A 22,637-nucleotide genomic window follows, 5' to 3' on the forward strand; every position below is an offset into this window, starting at 1 on the left:
ACTTGTTTGTAGATAGGAAGTCGATATTCTGGCATTCTATATTTTTACCTTGATATTGTGGTAAGCCGATATTTTGACTGTCGATATTCTGTCAGTGATCCCCCTATCCCACTACCATGTGTTATTGTCTTTGCCAATTCAGAATACTTTTCAAATCACCCCTAAAAAAGAGCTAAGTAGGCAATCACCATTTCGAGCAGCAAAGATCGCACACTTGTCCTCTCATGCAAAGGAACCATGGTTCCCTTGCATGTATCTTCGAAACTAAGGGGAATATTTACAAGGAAGTGGCGGAGAGAGGCGCTAGCCTTCTTGGCTTAACGCCTCTCTCCGCCACTTTGGAAACGCAAGGCTGCACCATATCCACAAGGATATGGTGCAGACTTGTATTTCCTATTGCGATGGCGCCAACTTTAGCAATTTAGCGCCAACGCAGGCATCCTTGCACCAGAGTGCAAGGGTGTCTGTGTGCAGGAGAGGATTGTTTATGTGTAGGAAGGTGTCCCTTTCTGCACATAAACAATCCTAAATGCAATTCTCTCACTTTCATGTGTTCTGCTTTATGCAGCACATATGAAAGTGACGGAATGGCAGTTAAAAAGAAGGTTTGTTTATGTACAGGAAGGGACAGCTTCCCATACATACACAAACCATGGCAATTTGCTTTTTCCATGTGTGGTGCACAAGGCAGCACACATGGAAAAAGCAAGAATGAGGGGAAATAAAGCATTTCTCCCCGCTTCGCCTGTTTAAAGTCAGGATTTTATTGGTCTTCATTTTGACGCTGCCTCCTATTTACTCTGCCCTTGTGAATAGTGGGCAGCATCAAAATCAATGGATGTTACAGTGGAACGCCCAGCGCAACACCCACTGCACGCCTTATTCACAAGGCAGCGTTAGGCCACGTTAGGTGGCTTAACACTGCCTTGTGAATAAGGGAGGCCCATATCGCCATCACAACGTCACTGAAAGTGGCGTTGTGGCGGGATAGGGGCTTGTGAATATGCCCCTGTATCTGATATTGTTACAGTTAACATCTGAGTATGTTGACGTTTCAGTTCCCTAGATTCATGTGTTAGCCCTGGGGTACAAACCCAGAGGCTTTCAGTTCCATTGCAGTTTCCTTTTCTTCAAGTGCTCCAGCGCTAACTCATGAAATTGACACAATGTGGCCTGGAAAGCCAGATTCAAATAGATTTGAGCCTGCCTTTTGGAGCAATTTTTATAACAGTCTGCTACCTTCATGTGTCCTGATAAAGCCACGTTGAGAATCTTTTGTAGGGAGTGGAAAAGTTGATGTACTTAGATGTTGACTGTAACAATGCAATGTTTTGAACCCTGCACTTAAACTACGTTCTGTGTTTTCCTAATTGAACGATCATGCAGTCAATGCAGGGACAAAACAAGCTTCCAACAACCTGACATCTGCAACTGGACTCTACCTTCTGTGAGTCTACCCTGCCAAGTGGTACCACCACAGTCCTGCACCATTGGATGTGGGCATCAGGTGCTTCCCAGCATCTGTTGACCCAGCAGAACTGATGAATCTCATCTTCTGCAAGGTGCAAACCCAAGCAGAACTAACACATTACCACTCCTGTGTCGATTGGACCCATCGCAAAGACATGCATCACACCCAGCTCTGCTCTTTGGAACCGCTGGATCACCGACTGTGTGAAGTATCCTAGGCGCAGGCCCTCGCATAGCTCATCGATAGCAGCCTCAATGATAATGCCAGATTCCGCATCAAATCCTAGCAGATCTTCCGAACCAACGCATCATCCGGACTGAGTGTCGCATTCTTGACGCCAAACTTCACATCACAAGCCATGTTGACAGGATCCTCAACGACGATGCACGCCCTCACATCGTAGCCTCACCACATCTCAGAACTGACACATCGCTTCAGCTGCACGGATCCATGCAAAGCTCTGCAAACCAGGATTGAAGGTACTTTTTTCAGTGGGTCTAACCGGGTCTCTGTAGCCAAACTGTGCTCTATTGCGGTCAGTCTGAACGTGCGACTTTGTCCTGGTCCTACGTGCCCAGATATCTACAGTTGGTGCTTGACAACTTTTGATGCTATTTTCTAAAAAAACTTTCAAATTCAATATCTCCAGTTCTACTAATTTTGGTATTGTTTTATTTATTACATTTTGCTCTATTCTCCCAACCTGGTGTGGGGTCTTTTTGTGTAATGTTTTCACAGTTTTTCTGTTTTAAGTGTTGCTCAAACACTCCACACATTGCCTCTGAATTAAGTCTGACTGCTCTCTGCGACCCTACCAAGGAATTGAGCCCAGGTTAATTTGGGGCTGACTTGTGCCTTACCCTGACAAGGATTGTGGTTTCTGCTTGACCAGTGCTCACACCCCAATCAACCAGTAACCCAATTTCTTGCATATGGGAATCAGAAACAATAACTTTTTTCTTAGGATAGAAAATACAAACTGTAGTATAATTTTATTACACCCTGATTTAATGGAAGCCAGATGATAACACAAGGTCAACAGAGGACCGTACAAATTGGGTCAGTGCTCCAAACGGCCCAATCATCATGAAGCAAGTTTGATTTGATTTGATTTGATTATAGAATTTATAGAGTGTACGAATGCCCGCGGGCGTCTTGGCGCTGACATGACTGAGACTGTTGAGCGGAGGACTTTGGGTAAGCTGTGCAGGAGAGTGGGTGAGACAACCTAGAGAAGAGCCAAGTTTTTATGTTCTTTCTAAAGGTTAGCAGAGATGGGCTGTTTTTTATTTCTGCGAGGAGCCTGTTCCAGGTTAACGCTGAGTGTAGCAGAAAGCCTCTCTTCCCCCATCTAAGCTGTTTGAAACGGGGGTACGGAGGAGGTTGGTGCTGCTAGATCTCAGTGTCCTAGCTGGAACGTAGGGTGACATGTTTGTTTGAAGGAACTGTGGTACTGACCCATGCAAGGATTTAAATACCAGACATGCGAGCTTGAACTGGATTTGTTTCTTAACCGGTAGCCAGTGGAGATTTCTGATCTTAGAGGATACCAGCTCAAACCTGGGGATATTCAATATCAGCCGGGCAGCAGCATTCTGCATCCTTTGGAGTTTTGAGAGAAGCTGTTTTTGTATGCCCGCGTATAAAGCATTCCCGTAATCCATCTTGCAGAAGGCCAGCATGGTTACCAGCGTTTTACAAGCATCAGAAGGGATTTAAGGCAAAAGTTTATGAATAAGCTTCAAGGTAAGCCAAACCAAGGAAGTAAGTTTATTAATCTGGGGTTCAAACGTCAGTTTAGAGTCGAACGTGAATCCCAGATTTTTTACCCTGTCCACAGGTGATGGGCAGTTACCTAAGCCATCTGGCCACCAGTCGGGTGACCAGATATCAGTGTCGGCTCCCAGCAGCATGACCTCGGACTTATCTCTGTTTAGTTTCAGGCAGTTAGCTTGCATCCAGAGACTGACCTGAGTCATACAGAGACGGAAATTGCTTGCCGTCTCTGAAGTGTTTTTAGATATGTCCACCACTATTTGAGTATCATCTGCATAAGATATTGGTAGGAAACAGTGGTCCCTAATAATGCCTGCCAGCGAGGCTGTGTAATCGTTGAAAAGGGTGGGGCTTAAAGAGGAGCCCTGAGGGACCCCCCAAGGGGATTTGAAAGATTTGGAAGAAAAGTCCCCAAGCTGTACCCTGAAGGATCTCTCTCCCAGGAAAGAGGCCAAAAGAGAGGTCGCGGAGGGATGAAGCCCCATATCTTTAAGGCGGGACAGGAGCAATTAGTGGTTAACGGTGTCGAAGGCTGCCGACAGATCTAATAAAAGTAATGCAGCCTTCCCACCCCTGTCCAGAATTTTCCTTATCTCCTCCACCAATGCAATCAGTGCGGTCTCAGTCCCATGTTCTCCCCGAAACCTGTGTTGTGACATATCAAGAACCCTGGAGTTTTAGAAGATATGCACATTGCTCCTTTGTGTGGTATGACACCTTGTTTGATTTCTATATAACTCCTGACAGGGTGTCAGCATGTAATTATCTAAACAGAGTATCTTGCCCAAGATCTCCTGCACCATTTGCTGCCACAGTGTATATGTTTAATATCAAGCATTTTTATAGGGCGGATATACTTCATGTATTAAATCAAATCACTTATCGAAGTGATTGGCTGGATGCAAATATTATCTTGTTTGTTAATAGTTCTGATAGAATATTTATTGTGATGACATAATAGTCTGAAACATAATCATTAGGAAGTTAAGTAAGGAAGTGTCAAGCTTCTGGGATTGGAGGGTTTGCTATAGTCAAGCAAAAACATTGGACTGATGTGGGACAGTGAGCAGGGGTGGGCATATCTGGCCATATCACTCACACTTACGGCATTGCACTAAAGTAAACAAAAAAGCAATGTTTTTAAGCTTGAATTAATCTCAGCCACCAGTAATTACTTGGGGGCCACATTCTAGTCCAATATTCTTTTGCCCACCATACCACCTTAGAAAAGAACCACACATATTCAAATCCCACTTCGGTAAGAACATTCTACCATGAACTAGCAGGCTAGGCTTCCTCTGAATGGGAACAAATATAACCCAAAATCAATTCAAGCTTATTTGTGGTCTCTTCAGTTGACTGCATGTAGATGTTACCTTCCTTCCTTGACAGGTTTGTCTGCTGTTTTCATGAAGTTGTTGTATGTTGTATCTTTATTGAAAGTAGATGAATTTCCAAATACCACAGGATTTAAACATTCAATACAAGGTGTAGTGACAGGTATATGTAAAAAGAGTGATGTCACCAAGCATCTGAGAAAGTGGTGAAAACATGACACCAGACATTTGGAAAACATGGAACACAATGTCAACTAGAATGCTGCTACAAAACGTTCTGACCACGTTCAACAAAGGTTGGAGTCATATTGTTTTATTTGTAGTAATTCAGCTATGTATATGAAAAAGTTGTGTGATGACCTATCAAAATCGATACCTGAGCTGAAGTGCTTCCATGTAAGAGATCCTTGCCACTTACCAAATGATATGCTGAAAGCATCTTTACAAGCTTCAGAGTTAATGAAGAATGCTATTGACTTTGTGGTCCATTCTAGTGCACTGCTTCATTATGTACAGGAACTAAAACACAAATATTTCTAATTTTTTGCTTTTTGTGGTATCAAAGAAAGAGTAATCCCAACTGTGTCATTTAGTCGGTGGCTCTCATTCCTAGAGGCCTTGAATGCTACATTATCCATGTGGCGATAGTTTACCAAATATTTGCTTTGTGATGATTCCAAAGGCAAGAAATGTGAGGATCTGTGGTTGCATATTGATAGTGATGTGAAAAAAAGTACAATTTACTGCACTTTTAGATTTTTACAGGAAAACATGACTGCTGTAGTAGACATAATAAAAAACACTGGAGTCTGAAAACACCCTTGTCTACCATGTGTGAATGTGAAACATCTCCTTGGGAGTCGGCTTGGTGACACTTTTAGTGACTTTGTCACAGACACATGTTCCATGTTAGAATTTAAGCAAAGAAATGTTGAGGAGAAATTCAGGACATTTTATTATACAATGGATGAGAAATAACATGCAATGAAGGATAGAAATGCCCTTTCACCAACCTTGACATTTGAAGTCAATGAAGCCTCACTGTGGTACTCTGCACACGTTCTAGATCCCTCCCATAATATGGAATTTTCTCCAGACTTTCAAAAGTACTGCTTCATTTTTTGCTGCTTCAATAACTGAGAACATATGTGCCCAGTTCCATGCATATGTTGCAGAACCTTTCCCACAGAATCGCTATGTTCAGGTGCACCAGTATTTGCATGGAAAGCTATGCCAGTGGCCAGAGTTAGCAAATTGTGTAGCGGCTGTTTTGGCGTTGCCGTCTCAAATTCCAATGTTGAGAGGTCCTTTTCACAGATTAATGTTTACAAGGGAAAGAAAGAGCAAGCACCCATTATCAAAGACTCACTAATAAACTATTATATGGTGTACTACAATGTTTGATTTGTAAAAATGTATTTTGACCTCATATACCCTGTACATACACTGTCTATACACATGCACTTTCAGTGCAGAAAGCAAGCAATAATAAAAGCAAAACATTCCATAAATATCGGAAAAAGACTGTTTCTGTAGTTTTTCATGGCGCAAAAATATGTAACCACTGATACCCACTGTTTTGAAACCGGTCCTCGGAAGCTTGTTTCCGGTCCAGGGAAGACATGGCTTGGCAGTTCGGGCTGGACTGCTCCGATGAGGCACAGGGTCAGACTGATTTGCATATGGCCATGTCTGAACTGGGGTGGCAGAGTGGGCTAAAGAACGGTGATGGATTAAACCAAGATCTTTTGACTGGGTGTGAGTGTTTGATTGATTCAGATGCTCCGTCCATCACCACCCTCTTTTGTACCGCTTTTGGCCTCCATATGTGTGGCAGTGTATGCTCAGACGTGAGTCCCTTGCTCACTTTGCCACTGGATTCAAGCAAGCCGGGCTGAAGACGGCTGGAATGCCAGAAACCGGTCCTCGGAAGCTTGTTTCCGGTCCAGGGAAGACATGGCTTGGCAGTTCGGGCTGGACTGTTCCCATGAGGCATAGGGTCAGACTGATTTGCATATGGCCATGTCTGAACTGGGGTGGCAGAGTGGGCTAAAGAACGGTGATGAATTAAACAAAGATCTTTTGACTGGTTGTGAGTTTTTGATTGATTCAGATGCTCCGTCCATCACCACCCCCTTTTGTACCGCTTTTGGCCACCATATGTGTGGCAGGTTATGCTCAGACATGAGTCCCTTGCTCACTTTGCCACTGGATTCAAGCAAGCCGGGCTGAAGACGGCTGGACTGCCAGAAACTGGTCCTCGGAAGCTTGTTTCCGGTCCAGGGAAGACATGGCTTGGCAGTTCGGGATGGACTGATCCGATGAGGCACAGGGTCAGACTGATTTGCATATGGCCATGTCTGAACTGGGGTGGCAGAGTGGGCTAAAGAACGGTGATGGATTAAACCCAGATCTTTTGACTGTGTGAGAGTGTTTGATTGATTCAGATGCTCCGTCCATCACCACCCCCTTTTATACCACGTTTTGCCACCATATGTGTGGCAGGGTATGCTCAGACGTGAGTCCCATGCTCACTTTGCCACTGGATTCAAGCAAGCCAGGCTGAAGACGGCTGGAATGCCAGAAGCCGGTCCTCGGAAGCTTGTTTCGGGTCCAGGGAAGACATGGCTTGGCAGTTCGGGCTGGACTGTTCCCATGAGGCACAGGGTCACACTGATTTGCATATGGCCATGTCTGAACTGGGGAGGCAGAGTGGGCTAAAGAACGGTGATGGATTAAACCCAGATCTTTTGACTGGGTGTGAGTGTTTGATCGATTCAGATGCTCTGTCCATCACCACCACCTTTTGTACCGCTTTTGGCCACCATATGTGTGGCAGGGTATTCTCAGACGTGAGTCCCTTGCTCACTTTTCCACTGGATTCAAGCAAGCCGGGCTGGAGACGGCTGAAATGCCAGAAACCGGTCCTCGGAAGCTTGTTTCCGGTCCAGGGAAGACATGGCTTGGCAGTTCAGGCTGGACTGTTCCCATGAGGCACAGGGTCAGACTGATTTGCATATGGCCATGTCTGAACTGGGGTGGCAGAGTGGGCTAAAGAACGGTGATGGATTAAACCCAGATATTTTTACTAGGTGTGAGTGTTTGATTGATTCAGATGCTCCATCCATCACCACCCCCTTTTGTACCGCTTTTGGCCACCATATGTGTGGCAGGGTATGCTCAGATGTGAGTCCCTCGCTCACTTTGCCACTGGATTTAAGCAAGCCGGCTGAAGACGGCTGGAATGCCAGAAACCGGCCCTCGGAAGCTTGTTTCCGGTCCAGGGAAGACATGGCTTGGCAGTTCGGGCTTGACTGTTCCCATGAGGCACAGGGTCAGACTGATTTGCATATGGCCATGTTTTAACTGGGGTGGCAGAGTGGGCTAAAGAACGGTGATGGATTAAACCCAGATCTTTTGACTGGGTGTGAGTGTTTGATTGATTCAGATGCTCCGTCCATCACCACCCCCTTTTGTACCGCTTTTGGCCACCATATGTGTGGCAGGGTATGCTCAGACGTGAGTCCCATGCTCACTTTGTCACTGGATTCAAGCAAGCCGGGCTGAAGACGGCTGGAATGCCAGAAACCGATCTTCGGAAGCTTGTTTACGATCCAGGGAAGACATGGCTTGGCAGTTTGAGCTGGACTGTTCCCATGAGGCACAGGGTCAGACTGATTTGCATATGGCCATGTCTGAACTGGGGTGGCAGAGTGGGCTAAAGATCGGTGATGGATTAAACCCAGATCTTTTGACTGGGTGTGAGTGTTTGATTGATTCAGATGCTCCGTCCATCACCACCCCCTTTTGTACCGTTTTTGGCCGCCATATGTGTGGCAGGGTATGCTCAGACGTGAGTCCCTTGCTCACTTTGCCACTGGATTCAAGCAAGCCGGGCTGAAGACGGCTGGAATGCCAGAAACCGGTCCTCGGAAGCTTCTTTCCGGTCCAGGGAAGACATGTCTTGGCAGTTCGGGCTGGACTGTTCCCATGAGGCACGGGGTCAGACTGATTTGCATATGGCCATGTCTGAACTGGGGTGGCAGAGTGTGCTAAAGAACGGTGATGGATTAAACCAACGGTAATGGATTAAACTAGACGTGAACAAACTGAACCACGCACTCACAAGTAGCACCCCCTCCCACGACCAAAATATGGAGAGTTTAGCCCACGATCAAAATATGGAAAGCTTAGCCAAAGCTACCAACCAGTGGTTAGAAACGACAGTAAATCAATGCCTTCCTCTTACGGAGGTAAAAAGAAACTTTCACCGCCCCCCTGTCCCCTGGTTTAATGATCTTCTCAAAACCGAAAAATCTAAATGCAAAGCCCTAGAAAGGAAGTGGCGCAAAGATTATAACCACGAAAATAAGAAAATATACAACAAGGCAAGAAACGCATATCACTCCTCCTGTACGAAAGCCCGGGCCCTTTACGTGGCCAACACAATTAACAATGTCACGAACAAAGCAAGGACCTTATTCAATACAGTAAAGGACCTAGCAGGTGCTCAAACAACTGCTACCAATCGCCCGTTAACAAAAAAGCAATGTCAAGACCTTGCGACATTCTTTAATGATAAAATAGAAAGTATCATCATTAACATTTCTACTAGACCACATGGAAACTGCTCACAGCAGAAGATCTTGAAACCAACGGAGGAAATGAACTCTCTTGAGAAATGGCCGCCTGTAACCCTGGACTCCTTGAAAACGTCCTTGAAGTCCATTTCGTCTGGCTCTCCCTGCGATCCTCTCCCTGTACGTATTCTAAAGTAACTTGACACCCCCCCTTTGACTACGATAGTAGACACACTAAATGCTTCCCTCCTCTCCTCCACTGTCCCGTCAAGTTGGAAGCACGCCATGGTAACTCCACTACTAAAAAAACCATCAGCCGACCCCACGGTCCTATCGAACTACCGACCCATATCCTTACTCCCTGCATTCTCCAAACTCATGGAAAGGCATATCCATTCCGCCCTCACTACTTTCACAGAGGAAAACAACCTCCTCCACCCATCACAATCTGGCTTCCGAGCAGGATACTCCACGGAGACCGCTCTACTGGGTGTGATGGAAAAAATACGAAAGCTTCTGGATGAGGGTCAAACAGTCGCACTCATTCTTTTAGATTTGAGTGCGGCGTTTGATACCATATCGCACAAAACTCTTCTGGCCACTCTAGAGAGAAACGGCATCTGCAAGGAGGCTCTACAGTGGATAAAGTCCTTTCTCACCGAAAGAACCTTCCAGATTTAATCCAGTATTGCATGCTCAGATACGTTTCCCGCCCCACATGGTGTCCCACAGGGATCCATTTTGAGCCTGTTGTTTTTTAATTTAGACCATTGGCAGATCTAGCCGACTGCGCAGGACTAACGCTAATGTCTTATGCAGATGACTCTCAAATCATCTTTTCCCTATCTGAGTCAAACCCCTCAGCCCCATCTCTACTTAAAACTGGCCTTCTGGAAATGTTCAACTGGAAGACCACTAACCAGTTGAAATTATATGGGGATAAAACTGAGGTCCTCCTATTAGGAAGAAATAAAGAGCTCTGGAACCCCTTACATTGGCCATCAGAACTGGGAAATCTTCCCTCCCCAGCTACACAGGTAAAAAACCTAGGAGTCATTATTGACAACACTTTGTCAATGAAACAACAGGTAAATAAAGTCACGGGCATCTGGTTCACCATAATAAAATGGTTGAAGAAAATCATTTGGATGTTGCCCCAAAACACACAAAAAACCGTAGTCAACGCATTAATAACATCGCGTATTGACTACGGAAACTTTCTCTACTTAAGCTCAAACCTAGCAGTGATCAAACGACTCCAAATGGTACAAAACGCTGCTGCACGACTCCTGTGTAGTATACCAAAGTCTGAAAGAATATCAAAACATCTGAACGATTTACACTGGCTCAGGATAGAACATCGGATTAGCTTCAAAACCCTGAGCTACATGTTTAAAATCAAAACTAAAACAGCACCCAGCTATCTACAAACTTTGGCCTCCCCCTACCTACCAACAAGAAACCTTCGCTCTCAAACTGCAGCGAATTTTGCTGTATCCAGATTCAAACTGCAAAGAACTGGAGGACGATCCTTTGCTGTCAGAGGGCCTATTCTATGGAATCTGCTCCCCCCGCATATCCGGAAAGAAGAAAGCTACACGAAATTCCGGAAACTTGTAAAAACCTGGTTGTTCCAGAAACAACTGAGTTAAAATTACCTCTCAGCATATTTTCCTTCAATCTAACTGTATGTCAAAGGCGCCGGGAAACACTTTTTGGGTAGCTGAGAAAAAAAAACAAAAAAAAAAAACCCAGATCTTTTGACTGGGTGTGAGTGTTTGATTGATTAAGAGGCTCCGTCCATCACCACCACCTTTTGTACCGCTTTTGGACACCATATGTGTGGCAGGGTATGCTCAGACGTGAGTCCCTTGCTCACTTTGCCACTTGATTCAAGCAAGCCGGGCAGAAGAGGGCTGGAATGCCAGAAACCGGTCCTCGGAACCTTGTTTCCAGTCCAGGGAAGACATGGCTTGGCAGTTCGGGCTGGACTATTCCCATGAGGCACAGGGTCAGACTGATTTGCATATGGCCATGTCTGAACTGGGGTGGCCGAGTGGGCTAAAGAACGGTGATGGATTAAACCCAGATCTTTTGACTGGGTGTGAGTGTTTGATTGATTCAGATGCTCCGTCCATCACCACCCCCTTTTGTACCGCTTTTGGCCACCATATGTGTGGCAGGGTATTCTCAGACGTGAGTCCCTTGCTCACTTTTTCCACTGGATTCAAGCAAGCCGGACTGAAGATGGCTGGAATGCCAGAAACCAGTCCTCAGAAGCTTGTTTCTGGTCCAGAAAGACATGGCTTGGCAGTTCGGGCTGGACTGTTGCCATGAGGCACAGGGTAAGACTGATTTGCATATGGCCATGTCTAAACTGGGGTGGCAGAGTGGGCTAAAGAACGGTGATGGATTAAACCCAGATCTTTTGACTGGGTGTGAGTGTTTGATCGATTCAGATGCTCCGTCCATCACCACCCCCTTTTTTACCACTTTTGGCCACAATATGTGTGGCAGTGTATGCTCAGACGTGAGTCCCTTGCTCACTTTGCCACTGGATTCAAGCAAGCCGGGCTGAAGACGGCTGGAATGCCACAAACCGGTCCTCGGAAGCTTGTTTCCGGTCCAGGGAAGACATGGCTTGGCAGTTCGGGCTGGACTGTTCCCATAAGGCACAGGTCAGACTGATTTGCATATGGCCATGCCTGAACTGGGGTGGCAGAGTGGGCTAAATAACGGTGATGGATTAAACCCAGATCTTTTGACTGGGTGTGAGTGTTTGATTGATTCAGATGCTCCGTCCATCACCACCCCCTTTTGTACCGCTTTTGGCCACCATATGTGTGGCAGGGTATTCTCAGACGTGAGTTCCTTGCTCACTTTGCCACTGGATTCAAGCAAGCCGGGCTGAAGACGGCTGGAATGCCAGAAACCGGTCCTCGGAAGCTTGTTTCCGGTCCAGAAAGACATGGCTTGGCAGTTCGGGCTGGACTGTTCCCATGAGCCACAGGGTCAGACTGATTTGCAAATGGCCATGTCTGAACTGGGGTGGCAGAGAGGGCAAAAGAACGGTGATGGATTAAACCCAGATCATTTGACTGGGTGTGAGTGTTTGATTGATTCAGATGCTCCGTCCATCACCACCCCCTTTTGTACCGCTTTTGGCCACCATATGTGTGGCAGGGTATTCTCAGACGTGAGTTCCTTGCTCACTTTGCCACTGGATTCAAGCAAGCCGGGCTGAAGACGGCTGGAATGCCAGAAACCGGTCCTCGGAAGCTTGTTTCCGGTCCAGAAAGACATGGCTTGGCAGTTCGGGCTGGACTGTTCCCATGAGCCACAGGGTCAGACTGATTTGCAAATGGCCATGTCTGAACTGGGGTGGCAGAGTGGGCTAAAGAACGGTGATGGATTAAACCCAGATCTTTTGACTGGGTGTGAGTGTTTGATTGATTCAGATGCTCCGTCCATCACCACCCCCTTTTGTACCGCTTTTGGCCACCATATGTGTGGCAGGGTATGCTCAGACGTGAGTCCCTTGCTCACTTTGCCACTGGATTCATGCAAGCTGGGCTGAAGACGGGTGGAATGCCAGAAACCCATCCTCGGAAGCTTGTTTCTGGTCCAGGGAAGACATGGCTTGGCAGTTCGGGCTGGACTGTTCGCATGAGGCACAGGGTCAGACTGATTTGCATATAGCCATGTCTGAACTGGGGTGGCAGAGAGGGCAAAAGAACGGTGATGGATTAAACCCAGATCATTTGACTGGGTGTGAGTGTTTGATTGATTCAGATGCTCCGTCCATCAGCACCCCCTTGTGTTCCGCTTTTGGCCGCCATAAGTGTGGCAGGGTATGCTCAGACGTGAGTCCCTTGCTCACTTTGCCATTGGATTCAAGCAAGCCGGGCTGAAGACGGCTGGAATGCCAGAAACCGGTCCTCGGAAGCTTGTTGCGGGTCCAGGGAAGACATGGCTTGGCAGTTCGGGCAGGACTGTTCCCGCGAGGCACAGGGTCAGACTGATTTGCTTATAGCCATGTCTGAACTGGGGTGGCAGAGTGGGCTAAAGAACGGTGATGGATTAAACCCAGATCTTTTGACTGGATGTGAGTGTTTGATTGATTCAGATGCTCCGTCCATCACCACCCCCTTTTGTACCGCTTTTGGCCGCCATAAGTGTGGCAGGGTATGCTCAGATGTGAGTCCCTTGCTCACTTTGCCACTGGATTCAAGCAAGCCGGGCTGAAGATGGCTGGAAAGGCAGAAACCGGTCCTCGGAAGCTTGTTTCCAGTCCAGGGAAGACATGGCTTGGCAGTTCGGGCTGGACTGTTCCCATGAGGCACAGGTTCAGACTGATTTGCATATAGCCATGTCTGAGCTGGAGTGGCAGAGTGGGCTCAAGAACGGTGATGGATTAAAACCAGATCTTTTGACTGGGTATGAGTGTTTGATTGATTCAGATGCTCCGTCCATCACCACTCCCTCTTGTGCACCAAACACGGCACTCTGAAATAGCCACCATCAGCCATGACCTTAACTATATTACTGCCATTATCCGTGAAACATAACCAATCATGCGCCTTTTTGGCTGCAGCCATTCAAAGACCTTACTGATAAACTCCTCCAAAATGTTTACTGCAGTATGAGATTTCTCCATGGCAAACATGGCTACTGTTGCATGTTTCCGAGTAGCTTGAAAAATTGTGACACTGTCAACACCTGCAGCTATCTTCTCTCTAACCCTCGTAAAAGAGATCCAGTGTGCAGTGATGCACATATAATCAACGGCTTGGCAACTGGTACACATGTCTGTTGTCAGGTGGATATTGTGAACAGCATTCTTCTGCAAATCTGCCCCAATCACATCCAGCACATCTTGATGTAGTGCTGGAACAGCAAGTCTGGCAAAATAGGACCGGCTAGGAACCTTCCATTTAGGGCAGACTGTTGCCACAAATTCTAGAAAACCCACCCCTTCCACAAAATAAAAAGGGAGAAGGTCCAGCACTAACATTTTAGCCAGCATTGCAATATACATAATTGGGTGGTTGCTTTCCAATGGCGCCTCCGCCCAAAACATGCTTTTAATGGTGGTCTGGAACGTTTTCATATGTGATGATGATCCAGACTTCTTCAAACCAGTTAGGCTCATTGATGTACTTTTTCGCATTGATGTCTCTACCAGACTTTTACTGTGCCACCTAGATGTTGCTGGGGTAGAGGGTGTGGGCGCTACCACTGCGGTGCTCCTGCCAGGGGTACTGTTTGTACCAGAAAAAATGTCTCTCGCTACTTCACCTCCACCCTGCATGATCAGCTCCTCGTCATCAGATGCAATATCAATGGCTACATTTGGATTTCTACTTTTGGCTTTTCGGATTTTACTTAAGTGCGCCTTCCACTGGATGCTGTGGGGTTTTTGGAGATGACCTCTCTGGCCTCCAGTACCATAGTTGGTACCAAGCTTACCCCGACTAACTACTTGTTTACAAATCAAACAAATAACTTGGTTTCCGCCTTTTTGCTAATACTAAGGAAGACCCAAACTGGGGAGTTGAGATTTCTGGTGATGGTGGAGGTGCCACTTTCAATGCCAGATGAAGGGGTGGATGGGCGTGGTGGAATTTGACTCTGTTGTGCACTTACAGCACCACTACTTGAGGTAATGGAGGTCGAGCTGAATGGAGGTCCATGCCGGCCCTTCTGAAGAGAAAATATGGAAGCTGTAGGTCGTGTTGGTGTAGTAGTTACCTTTGTTGGTGGAGGTAACAGTGCCACGCCGCCCACATCCCGCGCAGCATTTCTGGATAGGGTAAAAATGTCTGTCTGCTGCATGCCCACTGGGGCTGGAGTGAGGACTGTGATGACTGGGTCATCATCGTCAGTCTCTTCATCAGCAGCAGAATACACCACTTCTACTTCTTCTTCGTCATCACCCATAACTGAAAGCCTTGCGGGAACCTTCCTTTCCCTAGCTTTGTCGGCTCATGGCGTGCCTCCCTCTCAGACTGTATTGGTGGGTGCCAATCAAGATCTAGATCATCAGAAGAATGGGGGCTTGAAGAAGAAGTTGTACTAGCCCTCATTTTCCTTGCTGGGGATCTGAATGACAATGGATCATCAGGAGTGGCTTGCTCGGCTGATGCCTCCTACGCATGAATCTCTATTTCCTGATGTGCCGCTACTTGTGGGCAGTTGTGGCTCTCCTTGTGCCTCTTCTTGTGCCTCTCCTTGTGCCTCTCCTTGTGCCTCTCCTTACGTCTCTCCTTGCGCCTCTCCTTGTGCCTCTACTTGTTGCACATGTGGTTGTCGTTGCACCTGTGGTTGAACACTCGTCAGATGAGTTACACCCTGCATTGATTGGATGCTACTTTGTGATGAGTCAACGCCAACATCACTGGTCGATGGTGAAAGAGCAATTAAAGTGGCTGCCTGTGCGGCACTCATGGGCTTGGGCCTAACCTGGCGTGGTTGCACTGAGACCAAGGAAGTGGAGGTGCTGCTCCCAGCTTGGTTCCCGGTGGACACCGCTGCTGCATGCGTCGATTTTTTTCCCAAAAAAAAGCGGCGGTCTGAACACCAGTCTCCTTGGTAAGTGACGCTGCTTGCTTCTTCTGCTCCTTCTTACTGGCAGTGGCACTGGCAACTTTATTGGTAGAGAAGCTACGGCTACATTTCTTTGGGCCCATCTTCTTCAAATGTCAGAACAGCAGGACACAGTTGCACGAGTTGCAGAGTTGTCTGTGCCCACACGTGACATCATGTGACGTTGTGCACACACCACAGCAGGACTTCTTCCTGGCACTACAAGTGATGAGGATGAGGATGATTCCTGGTTCTCAGTCTTTGTGCACCTAAAAGCAAAGAAGCCAGAGGAACATCAGTTAAATAAATGTTGCATATGTCGTGCTTCAATTAATACTATTGCAACTAGGTATTTAATATTATTAACACGAAACACACCCGAAAACAGAAAGACCCAAAATAAAAATTGCGATTCTAATAAAAAATGAATGTTAAAATAATAGAAGAGAGACCACACAGAGAGTGTTGTTTCATGCACCCATTGATAACCCTAGCCCTACTGGCCCGCAAGCTTGCCGGCCCATGGCAAAAACTGCCTGGCCTCAATTTGCCCCCCCACCCACATGGCTAGGCCAACAACACTTACAAGAAGGCTAGGTCAAAAGGAACACCAAAAAATCAAAATACACACATAAAAGCACCTCAATCCAATGCCATCCATGCCCTAAATGATGTTTAAATTCAAGAGACCCCACAGAAAGACTTGGTCCATGCATGCACCACTAACTACCCCTGGGCATAATGGATGAAAGCAAGGCAGACTGGGTGCAAGCCTATGGCACAAAGCACACTGCCTGGATTCAAAATGTCCCCTAGACCCCCACCCACATGGCCAGGCCCTGGACCAGGCCCCAACAAAACCCAAAAAATCAAAATAGACACAATAATCACCTCAATCCAATGCCATCCATGACCTAAATGATGTTTAAATCCAAGAGACCCCACAGAAAGACTTGGTCCATGCACCACTGACTACCCCTGGGCATAATGGATAAAATCAAGGCAGACTGGGTGCAGGCCTATGGCACAAAGCACACTGCCTGGCTTCAAATGGCCCCTAGTCCCCCACCCACATAGCCAGGCCCTGGAGCAGGCCTCAAAATGGCCCCCACCCACATGGCCAGGGCCTGGACCAGGCCCCGACAACACCAAAAAAATCGAAATACACACAAAAATCACTTCAATCCAATCCCATCCATGCCCTAAATGATGTTTAAATTCAAGAGACCTCACAGAAAGACTTGGTCCATGCATGCACCACTGACTACCCCTGGGCTTAATGGATGAAAGCAATGCAGACTGGGTGCAGGCCTAGGGCACAAAGCACACCAACTGGCTTCACAATGGCCCCTAGACCCCCACCCACATGGCCAGGCCCTGGACGAGGCCTCAACAACACCCAAAAAATCGAAATACACACAAAAATCACCTCAATCCAATTACATCCATGCCCTAAATGATGTTTAAATTTAAGAGACCCCACAGAAAGACTTGGTCCATGCACCACTGACTAAGGATGGGCGTAGTTCACGAAGTAGCGCTACACGAAGCTACACGAAGTGCACTTCGCACTACGCGAACTTCACGTAGCACTACGCGAGCTGCGTAGTAGCATGTTCGCACTGTGCAAGATGTGTTTTCAATGATTGCACAGTGCGGACAAGCATCCGGCTCTGTGCAATCATTGAAAACGGCATCTTGCACAGTGCGAGCTGTCGTTTTCTGCTGCTCGAGTAGATTATTACTCGAGCTGCAGCTTTCTCAATGCAAACTGGTAGTTTCTCATTGAGAGCGGTCGCGAGCATGCGCAACCACTCACAATAAGAAACCTTACCTCCGCGCGTTGAGAATCTCGCCGGGAGGTCATTTTACCTGCTCGCAGTCGCAAACATGACGTTCAGGACCGCGAACAAGCAAAAAATTAGCGCTACACTACGCTATGCTGCACTACGCGTGTTCGCACTGTGCTACGTGCAGCTCGCGTAGCTCCGAGAGCCTAGCGTAGTGCTTCGCCCAGGGTTACCACTGACTACCACTGGGCATAATGGATGAAAGCAAGGCAGACTGGGTGCAGGCCTATGGCACAAAGCACACTGCCTGGCTTCAAAATGGGCCCTAGACACCCACCCACATGGCCAGGCCCTGGACCAGGCCTCAAAATGGCCCCCACCCACATGGCCAGTGTTGTAACATATCTAAGGCTCTAGTGTGATTTCCCCAATTCATGCCCTTATATAGGTATAAGATTCATAACCATATTTAGGCACAGCCAATGCAGTCCAAATACGGCATGGCTACTTCCACTAAGCTCCTAGAGTACAACGAGTTCTTGAAGACAACCAGCCTTCAGCAGCACGGGAATTCCCCCTGCTTCAGTATTGATTTGTCCCAGAACTCCTGAAGAGTGTAAAGAACTTCGAGTTCTTAGTGACGTTATTATGTCCACCCTTACGTCAAACTCGGCACCTTTCAGGTATAAATATACCCACATCAGCCCTAGCAAACACACAGTGGTTTGGAGCAGATCGACTAACTACTTGCCCGCCGCCCTGCTGTTGCGAGTGCCGAAGGAAGCTGACCCTCCAGCTGACGCACTGAGAGAGACGCTGTCTTTTCTCCTGCCGAGAAATCCAGCTCCAGTGTTTCCCTGCTACCCTTGCGGGTTACTGGGAGATCGAGTCCTAAGAGAGAGATACAAGACCTCCTCCATTCTATAACGAAGGTACGGAGCTGATTATATCATTAGAGAACTCTTGGATAGATTCTTGGCAGAAACTATTTAACTCAAGCTACACCTCACTTACTTCTTCCCTTGTACTAGACTTAGGTTAGGTACACCGGGGTAGGCGTATTTTAGATGCACCAGTTGAGTACTTTTAGTCATTATATATCATTGTATGTATTTTATCTATTTTAAGTATCTTATGGCTTAGAAACCATACAAATGCTTTTACAGTATTATTTCATAATAGCTTAGAAACCATACAAATGCTTTTACAGTATTATTTCATAATACTCTTTTTACTGTACGCACTTTACTTCATAGCAAGTATTACGATTGTTGCAATTAACTTCTCTTGCATGAGAAAGAAGACTGCTCAATAAATAACCTTTTTATTGAAAACGCCCGTCTCTCTATTTCTCTGCACTTCTGGTGAAACGAAGCATGCACGATTGACTGAGTGAAATAGCCATCTATTGTTTCCGTGGCTCTGGAGATATATTCCTTATTCTTGGGGAACAAAGTTGTCATGTTATATGGTTGTTAGAAACTAATCCCTTCTTGTTTACTCGAGAAAGTTTCTAGTGATCTCTGAGCTAACTGGCATTCACAATTAAGTCTAACATATTCAATAGAGACCTAGTCGACCTAAGTCCTACGTCTAAACTATCGTTTATGTTATTCCAATGCGCAAAGCCTATTGGGAATAGAGGAACTACACTACATGGGGTAAAACATTTGGTAAGGCGATAATTTAACGCTAGATACTAGAGTAACTCAGTCGTGCTTTTCACACAGACCCCTTTTTCGGTAAAAACTCCAATAGATCGTCTGGAGTGGGTAAAAGGTTAGGATCCGCCAGAACTAAGTAGGACAAGAATCCTATGTATTGGTTTTTGGTTTATTCAACGTCTAAGGATACAGTGTTTCAAAATATTGTGCCCCTAATTTTTGTTTGCTTGAAACTTGCTCTGCAAACTTTCTGTCAGCAAAATGACGGAGAGTCAAGACGAAAGGGAGAATGCTAGAATAGCAACTGAACTATTAGTAGAGGACACAAGTCTTCAGCAAAACAACCCGGATGCAATAGTCATCCCGGTAAATGTAAGAAAGAGTGTTACTTACAAACTAATAAATAATGGAGTATCATCGAGAGGTGGTACAGTCATATTTGTGGTAGAGGCACATGAATATCGGCAGACAGAGTTATTCTATTCATGGATAACTTTTCCAGCAGCAAATGCTGGGACACGCGAGTTCCACTACTACGAAGTAGAGGAAATTCCAGCAGAATACGTTCCTTTCGAGGACGTAGAAATTCCACTAACTTACCAGGAGCATCTGCTCTGGTTTAATGGCGCCCTAAAACATCAAAATCACATTACCAGGCTCGGTCCACTAGGTAGACCAGGAGCCACATGGCCGGTTCTAGCCAGCTATACACCACATCATTACATTGAAGAAATGTCAGACAGAGAACTGTTAGTTCAACAAAAAAAATTAATTAAAATACATAGACAATTAGTCCAATATGTCATGCGGACCTTAACAGTCCAGCCAGCAATAAAAATTCTACAGAACACCCCTCACCAGGGGAATACAAACAAAATTACACCACAGACTATACAATCAGTCATTGGTAAATTACCAGCAAAATGGGAACAAATCCGTTCTGGTTAGCTCAAAAGATTACTCAAATAGAGGCAGTATTCCCTGATAGTAGACCTCATGAAAAACACAGAATTTTGACAATCTGTTTACCAATGGGGATCGCACCACATGTGGAAGACTGTGACACTTGGGGAACAGTCTTTGCTTCAATCTACATAAAAACACATGGTGTTCCATCTATAGCGGTTATACCAGATGTACTAAGACAGACTCAATTGAATACGATCCAGAGCCTGCTTTAAATCTAGGTATGAAATTACTGAAAGATTTTAAACAAGTCTGGGCTATAATACAAGCCAACAAAAAAGAGAAGCAGCATCAGTGGCGATCCACCAAAAATTAAAAGAAACAGATATAACAGAACAACCTTTTTGAACTTGCCAGAATAATTGAAAAATCCTATGAAGAATTAGGTAGAGATAGTTTGGGTGGGAAACCACTAAAACCACAACTAACAGAAAATCCTGAAAAAACTTTCATTAAAAATAGTTTAATTACTCTTAAAAAGAAATGGGAAACTACCAGACAGACTCTTCCTAAAGAGAAACAGTTTCAGTCCAGAGGAAGGTCTCCCCAACGGAGAGATAGATCTCCAGAACGGGGGGGTAGGTCTCCACAATGGGAGCCCTCTGAGAAAAGATATAACCTCAGAAATAGAGATAATTTGAAAAAACCTGACATATCAAGATAATGATACACGTCCTTCTCAATATTTTCAGACTTCCTCACAGAAATCGGAAAGAAGAGGACGGTCAGAACATAAAGAAGAGCGCGTCAAGTCCAAAGACAAGGAACCTGCTGACCAAAGTAAAAAATCTCAATTTTCTAAAAAGAAGGTAGCAAGCATAAAGATAAAACATGCCGAGGATCCTGAGGACACAACTCAAGAACGGAGAGTGGGCCCAAACAATGCTAGACAGCGCAGCAGAAGTGACCATAGCTCGCAAGATCCTGATGAATCTTCTAGAGACAGTGGATACGAATGAATACATTCAAGTGGAAACTGCAGACACCAGAGTTAGTGTACCCCATAAATTATATGAAATACCATTGCGTATAGAAGGGGACATAACTAGGAAAATAAGAACTCTCTTTTGGGAGAAGCTATCTAAAGGCTATGATATTCTTCTAGCTGAGAAAGACTGGCCACCAGAATTTGTTAGGGAGTGCCCACATGGCGAAGAATTGATTATGCATTCCTTCTAAAATCATATTCCAATTCATAAAAAATACACATATGCAAGAAAATGGGCAGTGGCCCAAGCCCCTGCATTATATAAAAATCATGTAGGATGGGATGAGGAATCTCCTCACCATAAAATCCAGTTGAAAAATCAACCTACTGCACAAAGGCAGTATCCTGTTAAGCAAGAAGCTAAAAAACAAGTCAGGGAAATCTTAGATCAACCTGAGAACCAGGGGGTGATTGAAACATGCACCTCACAAATGATCAATCCTTTGTTTCCTGCCTCCAAACCAGACAATTCATATCGTCTAGTATTGGACTACAGACACTTAAACTCTTGTTGCAAAACATTTGCAGAACAAAATTCACACAGTACAGCACTGATGAATAACATCGTGCGCAAAAAATATAAAACGACATTAGATATTTCAAATGGTTTCTTCTTTCAAAACATTGCACCAGAAAGCAGATATTTGACCGCTTTCTCAAGTATGGAGACCCAGAGGCAATGTTTCCCTCTCCACCAGGGATTCAAGAATAGCCCAGGATTATTTTCAGCCAGAGTAACAGAGTTACTACAAATGTATGATGATGAGGCATTATCTTATGTCGATGACATCTATCTAACAGACGATGATTTGGACAGGCACTTGAAAAGAGTGAACACCATTATAATTGGGTTCGCATCTGAAGGGTACCAATTCAACTTTTAAAAATCATGGATTGCCAACCTCACTGTCTTATTTCTAGGATATGAGTTATCAAGTGAAGGGAAAAGCCTAGCAGCCAATTTCTTAGAGAAATGTGTGCTGCTCCAAGCACCAAAAACGCTGAACAACTTACAATCAATTCTAGGTTTCCTGAATTTTGGAAGAAATTACGTTCTGAATTGCGCAGAGAGGGTTAAACCTCTCTACGAATTAATAAAACCTGATTTCAAACAAACTAATTGGACTCAGAAATGCACAGAAATTTCACGTTCAATACAAACAGACATGTTAGCTAAAACAAAGCTGCAAACACGCGTAAACGTACGCAACCTTGTAATACAAGTCATCCCAGGAAGATGCGGATCCACAACCTGACCTATAATGAAGGTGAAACGGTGCCACACAAGCTGAAATTAAATTCACTTCAACTGAGAAAATTCTGAAAGCGGTTCAAACTGCTATAGCAAAAGAAAGAGCCCTCGCACAGGGAAAACGTAAATCGGTCGTTACACCTGCTAAAGCTTTACATCCACCATGGATACAATGGGTTAATTCTCTTGCTGCAACAGACGTTGAATACGTTTTTGACCCTAGCTTGA

Source organism: Lissotriton vulgaris, chromosome 2_1 (genome assembly GCF_964263255.1).
Source record: "Lissotriton vulgaris chromosome 2_1, aLisVul1.2, whole genome shotgun sequence".
Classification (NCBI taxonomy): Eukaryota; Metazoa; Chordata; class Amphibia; order Caudata; family Salamandridae; genus Lissotriton; species Lissotriton vulgaris.